The sequence below is a fragment of the Theropithecus gelada genome, chromosome 6, assembly GCF_003255815.1.
Source record: "Theropithecus gelada isolate Dixy chromosome 6, Tgel_1.0, whole genome shotgun sequence".
Lineage (NCBI taxonomy): Eukaryota > Metazoa > Chordata > Mammalia > Primates > Cercopithecidae > Theropithecus > Theropithecus gelada.
Genome location: NC_037673.1, coordinates 45,791,673 through 45,813,913, shown reverse-complemented (window position 1 = coordinate 45,813,913; position 22,241 = coordinate 45,791,673). Strand labels below are relative to the sequence as shown.

At 38.0% G+C, this 22,241-nt stretch overlaps 1 protein-coding gene and 1 pseudogene across 2 annotated transcripts in view; both read left to right on the top strand.

Moving 5' to 3' along the window:
• The window catches only part of HCN1 (hyperpolarization activated cyclic nucleotide gated potassium channel 1), a 440,621-nt gene that overhangs the window by 25,501 nt on the left and 392,879 nt on the right, over positions 1–22,241 (top strand). The gene's annotated exons all lie outside the window — the stretch shown is intronic.
• Positions 17,793–18,942, top strand: LOC112626255 (annotated as a pseudogene). Its single transcript, XR_003119847.1, has one exon. The product of XR_003119847.1 is annotated as a dnaJ homolog subfamily C member 8 pseudogene (transcript).

Sequence of the window (22,241 nt, the reverse complement as noted above, 5' to 3'; positions counted from 1 at the left end):
CGTGTGCATGTGTCTTTATAGCAGCATGATTTATAATCCTTTGGGTATATACCCAGTAATGGGATGGCTGGGTCATAGGTATTTCTAGTTCTAGGTCCTTGAGGAATCGCCACACTGTCTTCCACAATGGTTGAACTAGTTTACAGTCCACCAACAGTGTAAAAGTGTTCCTATTTCTCCACATCCTCTCCAGTACTTGTTGTTTCCTGATTTTTAAATGACTGCCATTCTAACTGCTGTGAGATGGTATCTCATTGTGGTTTTGATTTGCATTTCTCTGATGGTGAGTGATGATGAGCATTTTTTCATGTGTCTGTTGGCTGCATAAATGTCATCTTTGGAGAAGTGTCTGTTCATCTCCTTTGCTCACTTTTTGATGGGGTTGTTTGTTTTTTTCTTGTAAATTTGTTTGAGTTCTTTGTAGGTTCTGGATATTAGCCCTTTGTCAGATGAGTAGGTTGCAAAAAGTTTCTCCCATTCTGTAGGTTGCCTGTTCACTCTGATGATAGTTTCTTTTGCTGTGCAGAAGCTCTTTAGTTTAATTAGATCCCATTTGTCAATTTTGGCTTTTGTTGCCATTGCCTTTGGTGTTTTAGTAATGAAGCCTTTGCCCATGCTTATGTTCTGAATGGTACTGCCTAGGTTTTCTTTTAGAATTTTTATGGTTTGAGGTCTAACATTTAAGTCTTTAATCCATCTTGAATTAATTTTTGTATAAGGTGTAAAGAAGAGATCCAGTTTCAGCTTTCTACATATGGCTAGCCAGTTTTCCCAGCACCATTTATTAAATAGGGAATCCTTTCCCCATTTCTTGTTTTTGTCAGGTTTGTCACAGATCAGATGGTTGTAGATGTGTGGTATTATTTCTGAGGGCTCTGTTCTGTTCCATTGGTCTGTATCTCTGTTTTGGTACCAGTACCATGCTGTTTTGGTTACTGTAGCCTTGTAGTATAGTTTGAAGTCAGGTAGCATGATGCCTCCAGCTTTGTTCTTTTGACTTAGGATTGGCTTGGCAATGCGGGCTCTTTTTTGGTTCCATATGAACTTTAAAGTAGTTTTTTCCAGTTCTGTGAAGAAAGTCATTGGTAGCTTGATGGGGATGGAGTTGAATCTATAAGTTACCTTGGGCAGTATGGTCATTTTCACGATATTGATTCTTCCTATCCATGAGCATGGAATGTTCTTCCATTTGTTTGTGTCCTCTTTTATTTCTTTGAGCAGTGGTTTGTAGTTCTCCTTGAAGTGGTCCTTCACATCCCTTGTAAGTTGTATTCCTAGGTATTTTATTCTCTTTGAAGTAATTGTGAATGGGAGTTCACTCATGATTTGGCTCTCTGTTTGTTACTGGTGTATAAGAATGCTTGTGATTTTTACACACTGATTTTGTATCCTGAGACTTTGCTGAAGTTGCTTATCAGCTTAAGGAGATTTTGGGCTGAGACAATAGGGTTTTTTAAATATACAATCATGTCATCAGCAAACAAGGACAATTTGACTTCCTCTTTTCCTAATTGAATACCTTTTATTTCTTTCTCTTGTCTGATTGCCCTAGCCAGAACTTCCAACAGTATGTTGAATAGGAGTGATGAGAGAGGGTATCCCTGTCTTGTGCCAGTTTTCAAAGGGAGTGCTTACAGTTTTTGTCCATTCAGTATGATATTGACTGTGGGTTTGTCATAAATAGCTCTTATTATTTTGAGCTATGTCCCATCAGTACCTACTTTATTGAAAGTTTTTAGCATGAAGGGCTGTTGAATTTTGTCAAAGGCCTTTTCTGCATCTATTGAGATAATCATCATGTGGTTCTTGTCTTTGTTTCTGTTTATATCCTCGATTATGTTTATTGATTTGCATATGTTGAACCAAAATTGCATCCTAAGGATGAAACCCACTTGATCATGGTGGATAAGCTTTTTGATGTACTGCTGGATTTGGTTTGCTAGTATTTTATTGAGGGTATTTGCATCGATGTTCATCAGGGATATTGGTCTAAAATTCTCTTTTTTTGTTGTGTCTCTCCCAGGCTTTAGTATAAGGATGATGCTGGCCTCACAAAATGAGTTAGGGAGGATTCCTTCTTTCTTTATTGATTGAAATAGTTTCGGAAGGAATGGTATCAGCTCCTCCTTGTACCTCTGGTAGAATTCTGCTGTGAATCCATCTTGTCCTAGACTTTTGTTCGTTAGTAGGCTAATAATTATTGCCTCAATTTCAGAGCCTATTATTGGTCTATTCAGGGATTCAACTTCTTCCTGGTTTAGTCTTGGGAGGGTGCATTTCCAACTGAGGAACCCAGCTCCTTGCCAGCAACGGAACAAACCCAGACAGAGAATGACTTTGACGAGTTGAGAGAAGAAGGCTTCAGATGATCAAACTTCTCTGAGCTAATGGAGGAAGTTCGAACCCATTGCAAAGAAGCTAAAAACCTTGAGAAAAGATAAGATGAATGGCTAACTAGAATAACCCATATAGAGAAATTCGTAAATGACCTGATGGAGCTGAAAACCATGGCACTAGAACTACATGACGAATGCATAAGCCTCAGTAGATGATTCGATCAACTGAAAGAAAGGGTGTCAGTGATTGAATATCAAATTAATGAAATGAAGGGAGAAGAGAAGTTTAGGGAAAAAAAGGGTAAAAAGAAATGAACAAAGCCTCCAATAAATATGGGACTATGTGAAAAGACCAAATCTACGTCTGATTGGTGTACCTGAAAGTGATGGGCAGAATGGAACCAAGTTGGAAAACACTCTGCAGGATATTATCCAGGAGAACTTCCCCAGCCTAGCAAGGCAGGCCAACATTCAAATTCAGGAAATGTAGAGAACAGCACAAAGATACTCCTCAAGAAGAGCAACTCCAAGACATATAATTGTCAAATTCACCAAAGTTGAAATGAAGGAAAAAATGTTAAGGGCATCCAGAGAGAAAAGTCGGGTTACCCACAAAGGGAAGCCCATCAGACTAATGTCGGCAGAAACTCTATAAGCCAGAAGAGAGGGGGGCCAATATTCAACACTCCTAAAGAGGAGAATTTTCAACCCAGAATTTCATATCCAGCCAAACTAAGTTTCATAAGTGAAGGAGAAATAAAATCTTTTACAGGCAAGCAAATGCTGAGAGATTTCGTCACCACCAGGCCCTGCCCTACAAGAGCTCCTGAAGGAAGCACTAAACGTGGAAAGGAGCAACTGGTACCAGCCACTGAAAACACGTGCCAAAATGTAAAGACCCTCGATGTGAGGAAGAAACTGCATCAACTAATGGGCAAAATAACCAGCTAACGTCATAATGACAGGATCAAGTTCACACATAACAATATTAACCTTAAATGTAAATGGGCTAAATGCTCCAATTAAAAGACACAGACTGGCAAATTGGATAAAGAGACAAGATCCATCAGTGTGCTGTATTCAGGAGACCCATCTCACCTGCAGTGACACACATAAGCTCAAAATAAAGGGATGGAGGAAGATCTACCAAGAAAATGGAAAACAAAAAAAGGCAGGGGTTGTAATCCTAGTCTCTGATAAAACAGACTTTCAACCAACAAAGATCAAAAGAGACAAGGCCATTACGTAATGATAAAGGGATCACTTCAACAAGAAGAGCTAACTATCCTAAATATATATGCACCCAATACAGGAGCACCGAGATTCATAAAGTAAATCCCTAGAGACCTATAAAGAGACTTAGACTCCCACACAATAATAATGGGAGACTTCAACACCCCACTGTCAACATTAGACAGATCAACAAGACAGAAAGTTAACAAGGATATCCAGGAATTGAACTCATTTCTGCACCAAGCAGACCTAATAGACATCTATAGAACTCTCCACCCCAAATCAACAGAATATACATTTTTCTCAGCACCACATCACACTTATTCCAAAATTGACCACATACCTGGAAGTAAAGCACTCCTCAGCAAATGTACAAGAACAGAAATTATAACAAACTGTCTGTCATACTACAGTGCAATCAAACTAGAACTCAGGATTAAGAAACTCACTCAAAAATGCTCAACTACATGGAAAATGGACAACCTGCTCCTGAATGACTTCTAGGTACATAACAAAATGAAGGCAGAAATAAAGATGTTCTTTGAAACCAATGAGAACAAAGACACAACATACCAGAATCTCTGGGACACATTTAAAGCACTCTGTAGAGGGAAATTTATAGCAATAAATGCTCACAAGAGAAAGCAGGAAAGATCTAAAAATGGCACCCTAACATCACAATTAAAAGAACTAGAGAAGCAAGAGCAAACACATTCAAAAGCTAGCAGAAGGCAAGAAATAACTAAGATCAGAGCAGAACTGAAGGAGATAGAGACACAAAAAACCCTTCAAAAAATCAATGAATTCAGGAGTTGGTTTTTTGAAAAGATCAACATAATTGACAGACCGCTAGCAAGACTAATAAAGAAGAAAAGAGAGAAGAATCAAATAGATGCAAAAAAAAAAAAAAAAAAGATAAAGCGGATATCACCACCGACCCCACAGAAATACAAACTACCATCAGAGAATACTATAAAAACCTCTACGCAAATAAACTAGAAAATCTAGAAGAAATGGATACATTCCTGGACACATACACCCTTCCAAGAGGATGATTCTTAATGACTTCTCGCTTGAGAACTAATGCCTACATCCCTTAAGGAAAATGCACTGCTATGTTTATAGGCTCCTTTGGGAGCAATATTTTAAAGAAGCATAGCCCTGGAAGTAGGAATTAAAATTCTCTCCTACCTTCAGTTGTTTAACTGCAAAACATATGAAATATGTTGGATTTAGAATGTGGCAATTAACGTTTTTCATTATTGAAGAAAAACGAAAAGCTCCAGTAAAGCATCATTTGGAGATGCAGTTTTTTTTTGTTTGTTTTTTGTTTGTTTGTTTGTTTTCACTTTGTTCATTAATTTGCCTTTCCTTCTTTTTCTTCTCTCTGTGTGGCAGATACATTACATCTATGATTCAAAGCAAATTTCTCCATTTTATTGAATGTCTAATTTTTTCTCTTCACCTATGACTACATTTTCTACATTTTTACTCCTCATGTTTATTTTTTATTAAGAGTTTCCATACTGTCAGCCTTAAAATATAATCAGGTTTTTACTAATCTTGAAAAAGAGGAAGCAACTCTACACCTCCCTTCATTCCAATTACGGGGGTGGAGGGGATGGGAAACATCATAAACTAATCTAAATAAATAAAAGAATAATCAAATTTCACTTATTCTAAAATGTTTTCTATGACCTTCCTGTCTTTGACTTTCATTTGTTAACAGCTCCATTTCATTAACACATAGTCTATAATATCATGTATCTCCACACAAACTGTTATTCACTGTTTTCCATTTGTTCTTCAGTACCACCTCGTTGCCATTGCTTTCATAATGATAACCTGATCAGTCTAAAAGTTTGTTCTCTACATTTCCCTCAGATAAATTTTCAAATCAAATCAGTCTCATTTGCTGCTCCATCTTCCTGTTGGAGTGAACTTGGCCCGTGACCACCATTTTGGATCTTTTCTTCTTTCTAAGTATAATTTTCCCTTTGGAGGACTCATGTTCCTCTATAGGTTCAGTTCTCAAATCTATACAATTCCTAAAGCTGTTTCTTTGGTCCTGGCATCACTTCTGAGTTTTAGAATATTACAGTTCCAACTGTTTTCTGCCATGTGAATGTGAAACATGTTAAAGTCATTTTCTCCAAAACTGAACTTATGATCTCCCCCACATCTACTCTCAAAATGTTCACATTATCATTTCCTAACTTCTCTGGCATAAGACCTGAGAGTTATATTTGACTTCTTCAACTTCCTCTCTTCAAGTACAGGCAATTCCACATCTTACTAACTTTTCTCTCACAAGGACTCCCTACTCCATCTCTTCTTTGCCTTCCCTAAGTTAGTTTCTTTTTTTTTTTTTTTTTGAGACGGAGTTTGGCTCTGTCCCGCAGGCTGGAGTGGAGTGGCCGGATCACAGCTCACTGCAAGCTCCGCCTCCCGGGTTTAGGCCATTCTCCTGCCTCAGCCTCTGGAGCAGCTGGGACTGCAGGAGCCCGCCACCTCGCCCGGCTAGTTTTTTTGTATTTTTTAGTAGAGACGGGGTTTCACTGTGTTAGCCAGGATGGTCTCGATCTCCTGACCTCGTGATCTGCCCATCAAGTTAGTTTCTTATATTAAATTTCTTTAAAGTTGCTCTAACTTTCTCAATTTCTTGCTCTGACACATGGTTAATTTCTACAAACTAAAATTTTAGATTCGAGAAAGCTATTGGAAGTTTTCTGGGTTCACTTTCTATGAGGAATGAGATAGAGACCCAGAGCAGGGGGAATTTTCTCAAGATTATAAGGTCTAGGTGTACTAAATATGAGTTCAGTCCTTCTACATTCATTGTAATTTTCTTTCAACTATACCATAGTACTGTTCTTCAGCAGTTTTTCCCCCAACACCAAGGATTTGCTTTGGTCAATAATAAACATGAATACAACTGACAACAAGATAACAGTGGACTACTATTTTGGCTTAAGTGCAGAATTTTTCTTTTATACAATTGTTTTAAGGGAAAGAGCTATTAATTTGAAAAATAGCAAAGCAGAAAACAAGCATCATGCTTATCACATCAAGTTCTTGTCACAAAATGTAACACCTGCTTATCTTCTAATATGCATAAAGGTCAGAATTTAGAAATGACTGTCGTCTAAATCCAAATTATGATTGTATCACATAGGATGCTTATGCATTTTCAGTAATATGTAGCTGTAATGGAGCTAGAGATAAACATACAATTTTGCATGTGTGACTGCATCAGTCCGTTTTTACACTGCTTTAAAGATACTACCTGAGACTGGGTAATTTATGAAGAAAATAAATTTAATTGACTCACAATTCCACATGGCTAGGGAGGCCTCAGGAAACTTACAATCATGGCGGAAGGTGAAGAGGAAGCCAGGCACTTCTTACGTGGTGGCAGGACAGAGAGATTGAGGGAGGAGGTGCCACACTTTTAAACCATCAGATCTTGTGAGAACTCCCTATCATGAGAATGGCACAGGGGAAACTGCCCCCATGATCCAATCACCTACCACCGGATCCCTCCCTCCACACATGGGGATTACAATTTGAGATGAGATTTAGGTGGGAACACAGAGCCAAACCATATCAGTATCTATTTTGATAATCAATACAGATTATTTTTCATTAAGCTACTTATAGGCATCTAAGGAAATTGTGCTGTATCTGTGGCATAAAAAATGTTGATTTTGGGGGGTATAAAAATGCAAAATCAAAATAAATATGATGCATGACATTACATAGGAAAGAGCCCTGGGTTAGCTATCAGAAAATCTGCCTCCAAATCTTAGATTCCATTAACAAGTCAAGTGATCTTGGCCAAGTCACATACTATTTTAATTGTTTTAGATTTTTCATCTATAAACATAGAATGAACAAAACATTTTTATATGTCTCATAGAACTGGTGAGAAAATGCAGTGAAAATTAATACTGTGAGGATACTTTATGAATACTAAGTTGTTATTTTATTTTTATTTTTTAATTTCTAAATTATTTTTTGTATGTTTTTATATTTTTTATTTTTTATTATTATTATACTTTAAGTTCTAGGGTACATGTGCATAACGTGCAGGTTTTTTACATATGTATACTTGTGCCATGTTGGTGTGCTGTACCCATCAACTCGTCAGCACCTATCAACTCGTCATTTACATCAGGTATAACTCCCAATGCAATCCCTCTCCCCTCCCCCCTGCCCCCTCCCCATGATAGGCCCCAGTGTGTGATGTTCCCCTTCCCAAGTCCAAGTGATCTCATTGTTCAGTTCCCACCTATGAGTGAGAACATGCGGTGTTTGGTTTTCTGTTCTTGTGATAGTTTGCTAAGAATGATGGTTTCCAGCTGCATCCATGTCCCTACAAAGGACACAAACTCATCCTTTTTTATGGCTGCATAGTATTCCATGGTGTATATGTGCCACATTTTCTTAATCCAGTCTGTCACTGATGGACATTTGGGTTGATTCCAAGTCTTTGCTATTGTGAATAGTGACGCAATAAACATACGTGTGCATGTGTCTTTATAGCAGCATGATTTATAATGCTTTGGGTATATACCCAGTAATGGGATGGCTGGGTCATATGGTACATCTAGTTCTAGATCCTTGAGGAATCGCCATACTGTTTTCCATAATGGTTGAACTAGTTTACAATCCCACCAACAGTGTAAAAGTGTTCCTATTTCTCCACATCCTCTCCAGCACCTGTTGTTTCCTGACTTTTGAATGATCGCCATTCTAACTGGTGTGAGATGGTATCTCATTGTGGTTTTGATTTGCATTTCTCTAACAGCCAGTGATGATGAGCAATTTGTAATGTGTCTGTTGGCTGTATGAATGTCTTCTTTTGAGAAATGTCTGTTCATATCCTTTGCCCACTTTGTGATGGAGTTGTTTGTTTTTTTCTTGTAAATTTGTTTGAGATCTTTGTAGGTTCTGGATATTAGCCCTTTGTCAGATGAGTAGATTGCAACAATTTTCTCCCATTCTGTAGGTTGCCTGTTCACTCTGATGGTAGTTTCTTTTGCTGTGCAGAAGCTCTTTAGTTTAATTAGATCCCATATTTCAATTTTGGCTTTTGCTGCCGTTGCTTTTGGTGTTTTAGACATGAAGTCTTTGCCCATGCCTATGTCCTGAATGGTACTACCTAGGTTTTCCTCTAGGGTTTTTATGGTATTAGGTCTAACATTTAAGTGTCTAATCCATCTTGAAGTAATTTTCGTATAAGGAGTAAGGAAAGATCCAGTTTCAGCTTTCTACTTATGGCTAGCCAATTTTCCCAGCACCATTTATTAAATAGGGAATCCTTTCCCCATTTCTTGTTTCTCTCAGGTTTGTCAAAGATCAGATGGCTGTAGATATGTGGTATTATTTCTGAGGACTCATTTGCCCATTCAGTATGATATTGGCTGTGGGTTGTCATAAATAGCTCTTATTATTTTCAGGTACGTTCCATCAATACCGAATTTATTGAGCGTTTTTAGCATGAAGGGCTGTTGAATTTTGTCAAAAGCCTTTTCTGCATCTATTGAGATAATCCTGTGGTTCTTGTCTTTGGTTCTGTTTCTATGCTGGATTATGTTTATTGATTTGCGAATGTTGAACCAGCCTTGCATCCCAGGGATGAAGCCCACTTGATCATGGTGAATAAGCTTTTTGATGTGCTGCTGAATCTGGTTTGCCAGTATTTTATTGAGGATTTTTGCATCGATGTTCATCAGGGATATTGGTCTAAAATTCTCTTTTTTTGTTGTGTCTCTGCCAGGCTTTGGTATCAGGATGATGTTGGCCTCCTAAAATGAGTTAGGGAGGATTCCGTCTTTTTCTATTGATTGGAATAGTTTCAGAAGGACTGGTACCAGCTCCTCCTTGTACCACTGGTAGAATTCAGCTGTGAATCCATCTGGTCCTGGACTTTTTTTGGTTGGTAGGCTATTAATTATTTTCTCAATTTCAGAGCCTGTTATTGGTCTATTCAGGGATTCAACTTCTTCCTGTTTTAGTCTTGGAAGAGTGTAAGTGTCCAGGAAATTATCCATTTCCTCTAGATTTTCTAGTTTATTTGCATAGAGGTGTTTATAGTATTCTCTGATGGTAGTTTGTATTTCTGTGGGGTCGGTGGTGATATCCCCTTTATCATTTTTTATTGCATCTATTTGATTCTTCTCTCTTTTCTTCTTTATTAGTCTTGCTAGCGGTCTGTCAATTTTGTTGATCTTTTCAAAAAACCAACTCCTGGATTCATTGATTTTTTGGAGGGTTTTTTGTGTCTGTATCTCCTTCAGTTCTGCTCTCATCTTAGTTATTTCTTGCCTCCTGCTAGCTTTTGAATGTGTTTGCTCTTGCTTCTCTAGTTCTTTTAATTGTGATGTTAGGGTGCCATTTTTAGATTTTTCCTGCTTTCTCTTGTGGGCATTTAGTGCTATAAATTTCCCTCTACAGACTGCTTTAAATGTGTCCCAGAGATTCTGGTATGTTGTGTCTTTGTTCTCATTGGTTTCAAAGAACATCTTTATTTCTGCCTTCATTTCGTTATGTACCTAGAAGTCATTCAGGAGCAGGTTGTTCAGTTTCCATGTAGTTGAGCAGTTTTGATTGAGTTTCTTAGTCCTGAGTTCTAGTTTGATTGCACTGTGGTCTGAGAGACAGTTTGTTATAATTTCTGTTCTTGTACATTTGCTGAGGAGTGCTTTACTTCCAATTATGTGGTCAATTTTGGAATAAGTGTGATGTGGTGCTGAGAAGAATGTATATTTTGTTGATTTGGGGTGGAGAGTTCTATAGATGTCTATTAGGTCTGCTTGGTGCAGAGATGAGTTCAATTCCTAGATATCCTTGTTAACTTTCTGTCTCGTTGATCTGTCTAATATTGACAGTGGCGTGTTGAAGTCTCCCATTATTATTGTATGGGAGTCTAAGTCTCTTTGTAAGTCTCTAAGGACTTGCTTTATGAATCTGGGTGCTCCTGCACTGAGTGCATATATATTTAGGATAGTTAGCTCTTCCTGTTGAATTGATCCCTTTACCATTATGTAATGGCCTCCTTTGTCTCTTTTGATCTTTGATGGTTTAAAGTCTGTTTTATCAGAGACTAGGATTGCAACCCCTGCTTTTTTTTTGTTCTCCATTTGCTTGGTTAATCTTCCTCCATCCCTTTATTTTGAGCCTATGTGTGTCTCTGCATGTGAGATGGGTCTCCTGAATACAGCAGACTGATGGGTCTTGACTCTTTATCCAGTTTGCCAGTCTGTGTGTTTTAATTGGAGCATTTAGTCCAGTTACATTTAAGGTTAAGATTGTTATGTGTGAACTTGATCCTGCCATTATGATATTAACTGGTTATTTTGCTCGTTAGTTGATGCAGTTTCTTCCTAGCCTCGATGGTCTTTACATTTTGGCATGTTTTTGCAATGGCTGATAGTGGTTGTTCCTTTCCATGTTTAGTGCTTCCTTCAGGGTCTCTTGTAAGGCAGCCCTAGTGGTGACAAAATCTCTAAGCATTTGCTTATCTGTAAAGGATTTTATTTCTCCTTCACTTATGAAACTTAGTTTGGCTGGATATGAAATTCTGGGTTTAAAATTCTTTTCTTTAAGAATATTGAATATTGGCCCCCACTCTCTTCTGGCTTGTAGAGTTTCTGCCGAGAGATCTGCTGTTAGTCTGATGGGCTTCCCTTTGTGGGTAACCCGACCTTTCTCTCTGGCTGCCCATAAGATTTTTTCCTTCATTTCAACTTTGGTGAATCTGGCAATTATGTGTCTTGGAGTTGCTCTTCTCGAGGAGTATCTTTGTGACGTTCTCTGTATTTCCTGGATTTGAATGTTGACCTGCCCTACTAGGTTGGGGAAGTTCTCCTGGATGATATCCTGAAGAGTGTTTTCGAACTTGGTTCCATTTTCCCCCTCACTTTCAGGCACCCCAATCAGACGTAGATTTGATCTTTTTACATAATCTCATACTTCTTGCAGGCTTTGTTCATTTCTTTTTCTTCTTTTTTCTTTTGGTTTCTCTTCTCGCTTCATTTCATTCATTTGATCCTCAATCGCTGATACTCTTTCTTCCAGTTGATCGAGTCGGTTACTGAAGCTTGTGTATTTGTCACGTATTTCTCGTGTCATGGTTTTCATTCTTTCAGTTCATTTATGACCTTCTCTGCATTAAGTACTCTAGCTATCAATTCTTCCACTTTTTTTTCAAGATTTTTAGTTTCTTTGTGCTGGGTATGTAATTCCTCCTTTAGCTCTGAGAAATTTGATGGACTGAAGCCTTCTTCTCTCATCTCATCAAAGTCATTCTCCGTCCAGCTTTGATCCGTTGCTGGCGATGAGCTGTGCTCCTTTGCCGAGGGAGATGCGCTCTTATTTTTTGAATTTCCAGGTTTTTTACCCTGCTTTTTCCCATCTTTGTGGTTTTATATGCCTCTTGTCTTTGATGATGGTGACGTACTGATGGGTTTTTTTTGTAGGTGTCCTTCCTGTTTGATAGTTTTCTTTTTTTTGTTGTTGTTTTTTTTGTTTGTTTGTTTTTGTTTTTGAGATGGAGTCTTGCTCTGTCACCCAGGCTGGAGTGCAGTGGTGCAATCTCGGCTCACTGCAAGCTCCGCCCCCTGGGTTCACGCCATTCTCCTGCCTCAGCCTCCCGAGTAGCTGGGACTATAGGCGCCCGCCACTGCGCCCGGCTAATTTTTTCTATTTTTAGTAGAGACGGGGTTTCACCATGGTCTCGATCTCCTGACCTTGTGATCCGTCCGCCTCGGCCTCCCAAAGTGCTGGGATTACAGGCGTGAGCCACCACGCCTGGCAATAGTTTTCCTTCTAACAGTCAGGACCCTCAGCTGTAGGTCTGGTGGAGATTGCTTGAGGTCCACTCCAGACCCTGTTTGCCTGGGTGTCAGCAGCAGAGGCTGCAGAAGATAGAATATTGCTGAACAGCGAGTGTACCTGTCTGATTCTTGCTTTGGAGGCTTCCTCTCAGGGGTGTACTCCACTCTGTGAGGTGTGGGGTGTCAGACTGCCCCTAGTGGGGGATGTCTCCCATTTAGGCTACTCAGGGGTCAGGGACCCACTTGAGCAGGCAGTCTGTCCGTTCTCAGATCCCAACCTCTGTGTTGGGAGATCCACTGCTCTCTTCAAAGCTGTCAGACAGAGTCGTTTGCGTCTGCAGAGGTTTCTGCTGCTTTTGTTGTTGTTTAGCTATGCCTTGTCCCCAGAGGTGGAGTCTACAGAGACAGGCAGGTTTCCTTGAGCTGCTGTGAGCTTCACCCAGTTCGAGCTTCCCAGCGTCTTTGTTTACCTACTTAAGCCTCAGCAATGGCGGGCAACCCTCCCCCAGCCTCCCTGCTGCCTTGTGGTTAGATCGCAGACTGCTGTGCTAGCAATGAGGGAGGCTCCGTCGGCATGGCACCCTCCCTGCCAGGTGTGGTATATAATCTCCTGGTGTGCCTGTTTGCTTAAAGCGCAGTATTGGGGTGGGAGTTGTCCGATTTTTCAGGTGTTGTGTGTCTCAGTTCCCCTGGCTAGGAATAGGGATTCCCTTCCCCCTTGCGCTTCCCAGGTGAGGGGATGCCTCGTCCTGCTTCACCTCTTGCTGGTCGGGCTGCAGCAGCTGACCAGCACCGATTGTCCCGCACTCCCTAGTGAGATGAACCCAGTACCTCAGTTGAGAATGCAGAAATCACCGGTCTCTCGCTCGCGCTGTGTCACTGGCGCTGGGATTTGGAGACTGGAGCTGTTCCTATTCGATCATCTTGCTCCGCCCCCCACCGAATACTAAGTTGTTTTATAGCAATTGAGAACATGGCTATTGTCTGAAAAACTCCTATATTGTTGTAGTAGCTTGACAACCAAGTTGAAACATAATAAGAGAGCTGTAAAGCTTAATCACCATACTAATGTTAGTTGTATTTATTCCTAAGATTTCATCAAGTTTTAATTCCGAGTATTCTAGGATGTTTGAGTTTATAACTTGCAGATATTTATATTGAGCCTAGTCATGATTTTCTTTCAATGCATGTTTTAAAATTCAGTGTAAATTTGTTAATGTCATCAGCCACTGCTAATTTTTTCCTAAACCTATAGTACATCTGACACTGTACTAGTACTTAAAACGTTTCAACTCTTTACTTTTCTTGGAACTTCTTGGAATTACAGTTTTCAGTGTGATGGGGGTTGTAAGTCTTAAGTACCTTTAGTTTTTTTTTTTAAGTCTGATATATAATTTTTTCCTCAAAGAATGAATAGTATAGGAAACTAATAGATTTCCCTTGGATATTTTTTTTTGCAGCAAACAATTATGAGACTGGGAACTTCTACCTACCAGGACCGGCATGGGTCTCTGGAGAGAGGTTATAGGCCAGAGAATAACCCTTGAACTCTGATCTCATGAGAAGCCACTAGGTGACCTCAGGGGCTCCTGATGGTTGAAAGTATGTCCACAAGAATTCTTACTATGTCCCTATGTGGCTTATTTCTTGAAAGCAGCTGAGGTTTGTAGGACGAGTGAGACCAGCCTGACTTCCATGGCTCTTCCTTTTACTCTTACTATTCTGATCAAACTAAGTCCTCACTTTACCTTCAAGGATGTGTGGAATATGTCATGTTTTTTCATAGCTGTAATCTAGCCAAGTTTTAGATATTTACCTTTATAAATCTTCTCTTACACATTAGGCTTTCCATTTCCTTAACCATTCCCACCCTTCCCCATTTTTTCTTTTCCAATTTGTCTGCATTTTCATGATACCGAGGTGCTCCAAACAATAAAATATTCAAGGAACAGACACATATAGACTGAGACTACGATGCAGTGTCTTTATTTATTAAAGCTGTGGTATTTATCCACTCATTTATTCAATAGATATTTAGGGAGTTCACTGTAGTTGCAGACACTGTGTTAGATAGACAATGGTGATATAATGGAAAGTAGAGATAGATGTGATCCCTGGCCGTTTTACATTTAGTGTAGTTGGAGAAATAGACCTTTAAAAACAATTGTCCACATACATACAAAAATAAAAAATATTTTATGTACATGAAGGAAAAGACATGATTCAGGGAATGTATTACTAGGCTACCTGACCAACTCTGAGAGTAATTTCTTCATTCAGTCTATGATTGCTTATTTGGGTTTATTATGTACATATTGTGGTTGTGGCCTTTCTTTATGTGTAACAGAAGAATGACATGGTTGTTGCCTAATATAGAAGTATCAAGGGGTGGCTTATGAGAATTTATGCCCACACAAATGTTTTTGTAATCTTATATGAAGTATGAATAAATATCTTTAGGACACATTGTTATGTTTTATTCACTAGTAATTTAAACTCTAAGCAAAAACAGCATGCTAGCTAAGGAAACAGTTTTACTTCAAATCCTCCTAAACTATATTTTTATATTCCCGGTTTGTCACCCCCTCATTTTCACCTAAATAGATATTTTAGAGGCACCACTGCTTATCCTGGGATTAGATTTAACACATTCTAAGATTCATAGGCTACACAAGTTCAGCGGAAAGAGTACAATGACTGTGGCTCAGAGACCATGGGATTATGCTGGAAGAGTTGGTAAGCTCAGCTGGGCATACAGAATGTCAGGAAGAGAAGTTGAGGGGAGAGTATTGCGAGTACTTACAGGTAGCGGTTCTGCAGAATACATTTTAAAAAAGAGGTGTGACGGCTGAGTAAATACGCTAGCCTGTCTAAACCTCCTTGATCAGGTTGGGGATTTGTGAGAGAAAAGGTCAGAGAAATTAGAGAGATTGGGTAGAAATGTAAATTAAGACATTTACATCAATTTTAAATTGCCAAGAGTTTTGACACAGTTTAATTCTCATAAACATATTCTATAGGTTGATATTTCTCTTTTAATCTTTTCTGTTTTTATGTGACATCATATGGGTTTTGAAATAATCACTTTTGAGTTAGTAATCTGCAAACACAACAAAATTATTATTTTAAGAATTGCTATTTTTGATGCATATATAAAATCAGTTCTTGAGTCTTTACTTTTTTTTCCCAATTATCTCTCTGGTAGCAAAAAATGTCTGAGATTTTATTTCTTCACAAGTTTTCTATTTTTCTTGTTTGCTTTCTAAGCTGTTGAAGAAACCAGATACACAGCCTGTCACTTAAATTACCCAAAGGTAGAAACCATACCTTCAAAAAGTGAACCAAAATGTGCAAATTACAAAAACTTTTTCAAGAACTTAGTAAATGTATAAATAATTTAAAAATTTCCTCTCAGTTACTGGCCTACATAAAAAAGCAAGTGCAACTTCTACCTACTAATGGGATTCTGTTATCTATTGAGCAACATCATATCATCTATATGTGTATTTTCTATTGACGCAAAAAAGATTTAATAAGTACCACTAAATGATGAAGGAAAGGATGAAAGAAGATAGGACAAAAACATTTCTTGTTATACCTATGCAGAAACATACATACATGAGTTCTTTGTGGGTAATGTAGTGAATTGGAGTGGATATTCATTTGATTCATTTGTAAGTGATAGAAAATTTCTCACTATTCTGACAGTTCTGCTTAAAGTATGCTGTAGGATTGGTGTGAATTGCTCAGAGAATTAAAGAAACTCAGTCTTTACTCCTTTAATATTCCATAGCAAATGTTGCTCTGCCCACACACCCTCGATATTTGTGACAGACCTGGAAACATATGCTCCTGTTAGAATCATTTTCTTCCTTGTCACATCACCCATTCTGCTCCATGAGATAATACACAGCTGTCAGTGGGTGAAAACCTCAATGCAGTATAATATCAAATAGCATCTTTAAACATACCGTTTTAGGGAAAAGAACATATACTTATTGTCATTAATGGCATTCTTATTTATCCCTGTAGGACACTAAATATGTAGAAATGAATAGTATTTAACTTCAAAAATTTGTTGTTAAAATAAGTAGATTTGATTATTTTAGAAAATCATTTTGAAGGAAAAAGATATTATGAAATTTATAATCATAAACAGAACTTAACACTTTTTAAATTGAGATTTTATTTGATCACATTCTTGGCTATCTTTGATCATGAGCCTACATTTTAATTTGGAAAACAAAGACTTGAAAATATATTAGGAGCAAACATTTGGGATACCCTTGGATTTATTTTATATTATAACATCTAAAGCATTAGCTGAAAAAGTAAATATGCCACTAGACCTTTTAACTTTTCATGCAATTTAATCCCTTTATCTCTACCTTGTTTCTAGTTCTCTTGATATTCTTCCTGGCAACCTGCGGACTAGCACTATGTTTACGGCTTGATGAATGTTTGTGGCGTTGTCATGTACACAGAAGACTTGACCGTTCTCCTTTGTGTCTTTTAGGACTGTTCTTTATAAAGCCTAACCTAGAACTTGTACTATTTTATAAGACATTATGGATTTGTTCTTGTTTTCTTGAGGATTAGTCTGTATCTAGTTCTCTTTGGAGGAATAGTGCCAAGCCTAGGAAGCAGCACATATTTGTTGACAAATTAATATTTGTGCTATGATAAATATGCAACCCCAGGAACTCCGTAGCAAGTGCTGTCTTTAAATTTCTTTAATACCAGAACTTACTTAAAAGATGACCAATTGATTTTTGGAAACCCAGAGTACCTATGGTGTGCAATTTATGAACATGTCTTAAATTCTTTTTTAGTCATATTTAACTGCTTCATATTAGGCATATTAGGTCTTCATTTTTTGGGGGGGTCCTTGAGGGAAGTATTTGCATATAGTATGTGTATGCATTTCTCACAGTACTTAGAACAATACCTGCTGTGTACATATTTTTTGAAATTATTATAATGTAACTATTTGGAGAGAGTATTTGATACTATATTTGACTCTTGCTTCCCAAGTGTTTTTTGTATTTAGAGCATCTGAACTGACTTTGCTCAATGCACTGGTGAGATATCTTTGTGGGCTAAGGCAGAAATAATTCAGAAATCCCTTTTGAAACAGGTGATCTCCTAACTCCTCTGTTTAGAAGTTGTGTGCTACTATATGGGCATAAGGACAGGGGAGCTATCACTTTGAGCCTCTGGGAATGTAGGTAAACTCTCAGTGGCTTCTATATCGAAAGACATAGAGACCAAAGGCCAGACATTGAGCTGTACCTATAGCATCGTAGCCCATTCCCCTTCTCTTGTGAAAACAGTTACGTAAACTACCTGCTCAGATAGGTGACTAAGAATAGGTGGTGGGTCACGTGGTGGTTGGGCCGAGGAAATGGCAGCTTCAGGAGAGAGCGGGACTTCGGGCAGCGGAGGCAGCACGGAGGAAGCCTTTATGACCTTCTACAGTGAGGTGAAACAAATAGAGAAAAGAGACTCGGTTCTAACATCGAAAAATCAGATTGAAATACTGACCCGTCCTGGTTCCTCTTACTTCAATTTGAACCCATTTGAGGTTCTTCAGATTGATCCTGAAGTTACAGATGAGGAAATAAAAAAGAGGTTTCGGCAGTTATCCATCTTGGTGCATCCTGACAAAAATCAAGATGATGCTGACAGAGCACAAAAGGCTTTTGAAGCTGTGGACAAAGCTTACAAGTTGCTATTGGATCAGGAGCAGAAGAAGAGGGCCCTGGATATAATTCAGGCAGGAAAAGAATACGTGGAACACACTGTGAAAGAGCCAAAAAAAACAGTTAAAGAAGGAAGGAAAACCTACAATTGTAGAGGAGGATGATCCTGAACTGTTCAAACAAGCTGTATATAAACAGACAATGAAACTCTTTGCTGAGCTGGAAATTAAAAGGAAAGAGAGAGAAGCCAAAGAGATGCATGAAAGGAAACGACAAAGGGAAGAAGAGATTGAAGCTCAAGAAAAAGCCAAATGGGAAAGAGAGTGGCAGAAAAACTTTGAGGAAAGTCGAGATGGTCGTATGGACAGCTGGCGAAACTTCCAAGCCAATACAAAGGGGAAGAAAGAGAAGAAAAATCGGACCTTCCTGAGACCACCAAAAGTAAAAATGGAGCAGCGTGAGTGACCACCCAGGTCACAGGCACAGAACCTTCCCCCTGCTATCTCCCTTCCTGCTTCGAAGGACTCATTCTTTCCTCCCACTTCCACCCCAACATAGAGTAGAATTTGCTTTTTAGTCCATTTTGTTTTCAATACAATTTAATATTGATGAGAGTAATTCTTTTGTACATTGAAATGAGGGGCTTGGTTTAAAAAAAGACCTTCCCCTCTCCCTGCCCCTAGAACAACCAGGACTGGAAGGTGCCACCATTCGTGCTGCCTTCTCTTCCCACAGCCTGTAACTCAGTGTTTTGTACTTCACTGAATTGTGATGGTTAGAAACTTCGTGGATAGTTTGTGGAAATCATCCGATTAAACATATTGCTTAAAATGGTGTTGCTGTGACTTCAGAGACAAGCCTGGAAGGGGCACCTTAGGAAGTCCCTTTGCTTCAGTTGCTCGCTTCTGGGTGTGCTCCCTTGGAAGGCCCAGATGAGACAGGGAACACTTGTCGGCACACAGAGTGGCATCTGATGCCCTGATGCCCTGCAGTGTTTGGCATGTGCCCCCGTCTACTGACCAATCAGTGTGGCATGAGGTCCACGCCACCCAAACCTTTCACTTTCCAAAGAGCTAGCTGTCCTCCACCCAGTACCATGTCTTAGCCTGTCTGCATTTGTTAGTGGTAATATTCTTTATGTATAATAAATTTTTATACCCCCCCCCAAAAAAAAAGAATAGGTGGTGGAAGTATTGTCATTGCTTCTCTACTAAGTGTATGATTTTTAAAAAGACTTCTCTTAAATTCTTAAATTATTTATCTGAATATGTTGGAAAGAGTGCAAGTACAGCAATTGGTCTTGGGTTCAAAATCAACTTGCATAATTTTCTGCTTACAAGAATTTAAGAAATACCCTTAATTAGATGGTTTTGATTTTCCTCTTTTCAAACTTAGATAAGGTTGCATACCTCTTTGGTTCTTCGAGTATCAAACAAGACCATGTCTTTAAAGTGTCTATTAGCTAATAAATATTTTATTTATTAGTTGACACTTTATTTAATATTTAATACTTTATTTCCCTAATGCTGCCTCCTTAATATTCAGTAATATAAATTATTATATCTAGAAATCAGGATCATTAACACATTCCAAAGCTTCCATAAAACATGGACATTTTAAAGACTGAAGGGCACAATTACGTGTTTGATTTTGTACTGTCCATCACACCTGCAAACTGGAAAAATAATCCCAATGATATGTATGGCATTGGCAGCTTACATATTAATAAAGAGGATAAAGATTCTTTGACATCTGTAGAGTAACAAGAAACACAGGGAGGTGACTTATATTATCAGCAAGAGGAAAAATAAACTGGATGGTTTGAAAATATGCAATGTAGTGGGAGGATTACAATAGCAATGAGGGAAGAATCCATCGGAAATTAAAACTCCAAACTTGAATAAACTTTAACTTAGCCATGTAATTAGACAGAAAATAATTCAATCACTATTTTCTTTTCATAATTTCACAGTGGTTGGATGAAAGTATATCAGCAAATATAAAGCTGTGTGTCACAGTCATTCAGTTGACTGTGTGACTTTTGAATGAAGACATTCAAAATAAAATATCTTCAATATGTATGTCATGGGACTGTCTTATCAGTAAGATAACCAACTGTCAATATTATTTTTGTCCTTCTTTAGAAACAGCTAAAACATAGACCTCAGTTTACTGAATTGTATACAAGAGTGAATGGTACTTGAATACATTTTTGTTGAGAATGACATGACCACTGACAGTATTTTTGCTTTCCTTAGAGGAATAAATTGTTAAGACTTAGAAGCAGGAAATGAAATTTAAAAACCACTCAATTGTCCATCAAATGAAAATACTTAGAAATTAAGGAGTAGTTTTAGATTAAACTTCTTGAAGAGGTCTAAATTTAAACACCGGGAGCTATTTTATACATTATTTCTAAATAATTTAAATTAAGGATTTTTTTAAATGGAAAATCTACATGACATTATAAAGACAGAATGCTGCAGGATAGATGTTCTTAATACCCAGGGAGTTCTGTTCCAGTCTGTATCCTTTAATAAAAGATATAGACTTACAGAAATATAATTCATGGGTTATATTTAGGGGGGAACAGATGTTTGGATTCTGCAAAGTGAAACTTGTGGCCTTCATTTGAAATGATTTTGAGTGATACAATGTAAGTCCTGTTGAATGATATCTTTGTTCCTGTTGTCTAAAGCAAGAAGATTAAAACAGTTTAAAAACATGCATCATAATTCTACCATTTGAGGAGAAATAAAGGCTTATACCTGATTAATTTTGAAATCATCCAGAAGAACAAATGATCATATTTATTTTTAACTGGAATTGTGTAATGCTTTTATAAACCCACATTAACACAGATACTAATTTAGAATTTGATCATTGGGAAATCAGCAGTATGTATACCATTTGCTAGGCAATTTAAAGATGATTGGCATTTAATTTGGCTAGAAATAAGGGCTAAAGCAGTATTTTTTGGAGACTATTTATTAAGCAGTCTTTATCAAATTATTGTTGACATCATATTATGGCAGAGTATTCATTGTTCAGTAGTAGATGTGCTCAGATGCTGAAAATCACGTAGAGAAATTAGGATAGGCATTTGGGACAAGAGGAGATCAACTCCAACTGGGATGGAGATCAGGTGAAAGGGAGTTCTGTGAAGGAACTGGAATTTATTCGACTGTTGAAGTAATATCAGGCAATGTAGAGGTTGAGTTTGGGTTTAGGAAAAGGAAATCCCAGTTGTCATTTTGGGGTGAGGGATGGCAAAGATGATAACTCTGAAAAAGGGTCTTTTAAATTTAGCTTGGGACTTTGTATGTGAAAAAATGCAAGATACCGAATTGGGACATACTTAAGAGGATTTTAATGGTTACATTTCATTTTGTAAGCAATAGGAAATTCTAGTGGATATAAATAGGAGGCAATTTACTAGGGCAGATAGAAACTGGAAAATTACAAAACATAATGATATAAGAACTCCATCCAGGATGATGACAATGGAACAAAATGAAAATCTGAATTTGAAAACTTGTATTAGGGGAGATATAGAGCTGGGCAGGTAATCAAATGCCAGAGCTGGGCAGAGAGAGGAGTCAGGGACAATTCTGAAGTTTTATGCATAGTGGATGGATGAAAGAAAAAAAGCTATACTATAATGAACAGAAATAAAAATATCAGGTGAATTATTTTGAGACTAAAAGATTAATTAGTCTAAATTTAAGTCTAGTGGGATGACTGTTCTATCGGGAAATTTGGAAGCCACTAACTATACAATGCCTAACTTCATCATAGAGGTTAAAGCCAGTGATCGATTTGAGAACCATTTACATTAACATATTAGTTAAACATGTGCAAGTTGGTGAACATGAAGGGAGAGAGTGAATAGAAGGAAGAAGTTAAGTAGAATTGAGTCATGTAGAATGCCCGCATTGTTAATGTGTAGGAGTCAGATAAGAATTGAGAAAAATGAGTTTATGCTAATACAGAAATATGAGTGAGGAATTATTATAATGTAGAATCATAGAAATCAAAAATTTGAGAGAGTTTCAAGTAGGAGAGGTGAGCAGCTATAGTTGTAAAATTCCACAAAGAAGAGTATGTGAAGCAATATAAGATTTTTAATA